We start from the raw sequence: 4803 nt of genomic DNA, 5'->3' as shown, positions 1-4803 counted from the left end.
TATAAATACTATTTTTTATGGTAGTATAAATGTATTTAAAATAGATGCTTTCTTTTATGTTGTTGTTTGAATAATATGGTAATTTTATATGAAACCTAAAAATAGAGATGGATCTAAAAATTTTAATATGAAAGGGTTGCATTTTAGACGAACTTTTTAATTATTTTTATTATATTTTTTATTTTATAAAAATAATTTAGACATAATATATAGTTATTGAGTTAGTTTTATTCATTATAAAAATAATCTTATAGTTTGTAATTTTATTTTTGACATGACAATTAGATAGAAGAGACAATGATATTAATTAATACATTATAAAATTATAAAATATCAATCATTTATAGTGTGTTGAGTATATAATATTAAATATCAATCATTTATAGTATGTTTAAAAATTTATAAACAAATTATAAACTATTAGATTATGTGAAAGATACAATACTCTTATATAAATCTTTATAAAATTTTTTCTTTTAACAAAATACATTTAAAAGAAAAATGAGTATTTTTTTATAAAAAAAATTTTTAGTACACAATGTGATTACTAAAACATAACTATGTAAGTTATTATTAATATTTTATATGATAATATAAATGTTACATATGTTTTTTTTAATAATAGATATAGAGATGATTATATAAAAACTAATTTAAAAAGTACAAAAACTTGAGGGTATGATATTAAATTGGTTAAATAAAAAATATTAGTAAGTTAAATAAGCGAGACATAAATCGATCACATAGTAAAAAATAATATACATAAAACTACTAAATTACACAATATTTTTTATTTCTTTAAACACATATATTATATATAAGTATAATTCCCTAAAAATTTTGGAGGGGGGAGGGGGGGGGATGAGGCCACTACTCGTCCCTTGCCACTACTCGCCCCTCTAGATCCGCTTTTGCCTAAAAGCTTAGGAAAGTTTTCAAATATACCAGTATACCGGTATTTCAGTGATTTTTAATCATTGATTTTAATTATATATATTATGTATATTTTTTATAATTAAGATCAACAGTTAAAAATGACTGAAAAATCGGTGTACCAGTACACTTGAAAGTTTTTCAAAAATTGATGTATCATTCAATCATCATAACACTACTTTGAATTCTCTTTTTATATATAATAGATAATAGATAGATGGATAACAGATAAATTATAATAGATAGATAGATAGATAGATAGATAGATAAATAGATAGATAGATAGATTTGAATTAAACGAGTAAGATTGGCTCGACTCCCGAATCTATCTTTATTCTCCACGGATTAGATTGCCAACTTATCCTAACTGGGTTAGAGCAAGTTGGATACTTACAAGTATGGGTGGTGCTATCAGTCTTATGACTATGAAAATAATGATCAGGATATATATAAACCATCCAATCAACAATTAACAAGTGGCACAATTTGAAGAACTGATTTTTTATCATACAACATATTTCCTTACAAGTTTTTAATTAATCCTACTTACAATGTGTACAGTGAGATATTACACTTGATAATATAAAAAAAGGACTAATTTTTACTTAGTAAGTAAAAATGTTCAAATTAAAAAAAGAAATTTTTAGAATCCCTTTTTTTCCTGTGGAAAGATGAACCAAATCGACGTGGCATATGAGTATCTATCTTTGCCGTAAGAGGAATTGTTGCGGGCACGGGTTCTAGACCCAGCGGCCCAGTGGCGAGGAAAACTTTGGGTCAAATCCATCAGGGCTCTGCCCTGGAAATCGGATCAATTCGAAAAGTCCGTTCGCGCCATCTCCAGCGTTAAATGTCCCAGATACGCATTGAATCTTTTCGATTTGATGAGGATTTGAGCATTACAACCCATACATAGGGGAGCCTCCAACTATCTTTTTATTTTTTTACCGGTTTTTTATAGAGCGATTTTTACCGGTCTAATTTTCAGAACCTTGACTGAGAGATTCACTGCCCTTTCCTGATTCTAGGGGCCTCGGAACAAAACCCCTCTTCAACCTAATGAAAAAAGGGATCACCTTCCAATGGATAGAGGAATGTGAAGCTGCTTTTCTAGACTTTAAAAAGCTTTTATCAGAACAACTGATATTAGCAAAATCACAGGTGGGGAGCTGTTGTTCCTGTATCTTGCAATCTATGACGAGGCCATGGGGGCAGCCCTCATCTGAGAAGAGGACAAAAAGAAACTTCTGATATACTTCATTACCAGAGTATATCAGAACACAAAAATACGGTATTCATAGCTGTAGTAATTAGCCTTCGCCTTGCTCATCTCTTCGAGACGGCTAAGGCAATACTTCCAGAGCCACCAAATTGTGGTCCGTACTAACTAGCCCATCGGCAGGTGTTACAGAATCCCGAACTGGCGGAAAGAATGATGACCTGGTTCGTGGAGCTATCGTAGTTCGACATTGCATACCAACAGAGGCACGCCATTAAAACCCAAGCCATGGCGGACTACTTGGCCGAGATAGCCAACTCCGCCTCCGACCTGCCAACTCAATAGTGGGAACTCCACATAGACGAAGCTTTTAACCAAACCTCTGGTGGTGCAAGAATCATCCTGAAAAACTCAGAAGGTCTCTTATACGAGCAGTCCATTAAGTATGAGTTCCTGGTGTTAAACAACTAGGCTGAATACGAAGCCATCATACTAGGACTTACCCTAGCCAAAGAACTAGGGGTCAAAAGTCTAATGGTCAAGAGTGAGTTCTAAGTCACCACGTCACAGATTAATGGCACGTACCAGGTCTGAGACCCTTTGCTCCAGAAGTACTTAGAGAAGGCCAAGGAATTGGGCAAAAATTTTCACAGTATTACAATTCAACACATGCATCGAGAAAAGAACACCAGGGCAGACTTATTGTCAAAGCTAGCCAGAACTAGATCCTTGGGAGGAAACCACTCCCTTATCCATGAGGCCATCAGGGATCCCTCAGTGGCCTTACTCCTAGACATGCAAGGAACTTTTGACTGGATGACTCCCATCAGACAGTTCTTGGAATACAGTGAGCTCCCAGAGAACATAACTGATCAGAAGCGACTGAAGAGGGAGGCCGCAAAGTACACCATAATCCAGGGAACCTTATATCGAAAAGGCATCTCCCAACCACTTCTGAAGTGCCTCCAACCCGAAAACGAATTACTATTGAGGGAAGTGCATGAAGGTTGCTGTGGCCATCACATGGGTGGCAAGACTTTGGCCCAAAACATTATGAGAGCCAGTTACTACTGGCCGATTATAATCCACGACTCAATGCAACTCGTCAAGTCATGTGTCAAATGTTAGGAGAACAGAAACTTTTATAAGGTCCCCGTTCATGAGCTAACTCCCATTACAACTTCGCGACCATTCGCAGTATGGGGAATCGACCTTTTGGGCCCTTCCCTATGGCCCTAGGGCAACTTAAGTACCTAATAATAGCGATTGACTACTACACTAAATGGGTAGAAGCCGAGGCCCTTGCCACAATCACAGAAACCCAATGCAGGAAGTTCTTTTGGAGGCAGATAATCAATCGGTTTGGAACCCAGATATCGTGATCACTGACAACGGCACCCAATTTGCCGATAAAAAGCTATAAAGTTTCCTCGAAGGACTGGGGATCTGACAACGTTTCTCCTCGGTAGAACACCTACAAGCCAATGGTCAAGTTGAAGTTGCTAACAAGGTAATTCTGAAAGGCATCAAGAAGAGGTTGGAGCAGAAGAAGGGTGACTGTGCAGACGAACTTGGATCAGTCCTCTGGTCATACTGAACTAGCCCATAATTAACTACCGGAGAAACACCCTTCTGCTAACTTACGGCACGCAGGCCATAATTCCAGTAGAAGTCGGGGATCCCAGTCCCAAATTCCTCCTCAGAGTCACCGACTATGAAGTACAAAAAGACTTACTGGATGAAGTTCGCGAATTTTCCCACCTGAGAAAATTGGCCCTCAAGCAATGGTTGGCCCTCAGGTATAACCAAAGTGTCAAAAGGCGGGTATTCGTGAGAAAGGAGATTTAGTGCTACAGCGGAATGACATAGGAACTTGAAAGCCGGGAGAAGGGAAGCTCGGGAAATACTAGGAGGGCCCCTACCAGGTCCGCAAAGTATTTGGCAAGGGAGCCTATCAACTAGAGTGACTCTATGCTTTCGTCATCTCGCGATCATGGAACGCCATAAACCTTAAGAAATTTTACTCATAAGAGGTTTACCTCGTAAGCACCAAGCCTTCTTAATTTCTCATTAATCTTATGATTGTTTTTTTCTTCATTTCTTTTTCTTTTTGTTATGCTCAAGCGTACTCTTTCCTTGCCTCTTGGACCCACAAGGCCAAATGAAGGTTTTAACGAGGTCCGAAAAGAACTTATTAATAACATTGGCATTTAATTTCACAAATTACTGGCCATACTTAAGTTTTTATTACCGCAAACAAGGTATCCCGAGATTGATCAACACGAGAACCACACAAAAAATGCACCACAGCAGCGAATATCCAAAATAAAAGCACGACACAATAAGAAAAATAATGAGGCCATAACAGTTCGAACACATAAAACTAACCCCTCGGGCACACATCCGAACACATAGAGTTAAAAAAAAACTTAGGATCTTTTCTCGAATCTAAGGTCCACAATCTGCCCAAAACAGTTAGTCTTGAAGGCCCCAAATCGAGACACATTAAAGTCTGGGGAGAGGGGGGAGACCTATGACTTTAGAGATTCCTCCGTGGCGGAGATGGCCTCTTTTGCATTCTTCATAATCTCCTTGTTCCGCTTCCTCAACACATTTGCAATGTTCTCAGTGACTTTGGCCTTCTTCTTCTC

Source organism: Arachis duranensis, chromosome 9 (assembly GCF_000817695.3).
Source record: "Arachis duranensis cultivar V14167 chromosome 9, aradu.V14167.gnm2.J7QH, whole genome shotgun sequence".
Classification (NCBI taxonomy): domain Eukaryota; kingdom Viridiplantae; phylum Streptophyta; class Magnoliopsida; order Fabales; family Fabaceae; genus Arachis; species Arachis duranensis.
Note: the sequence above shows the minus strand (reverse complement) of the source record.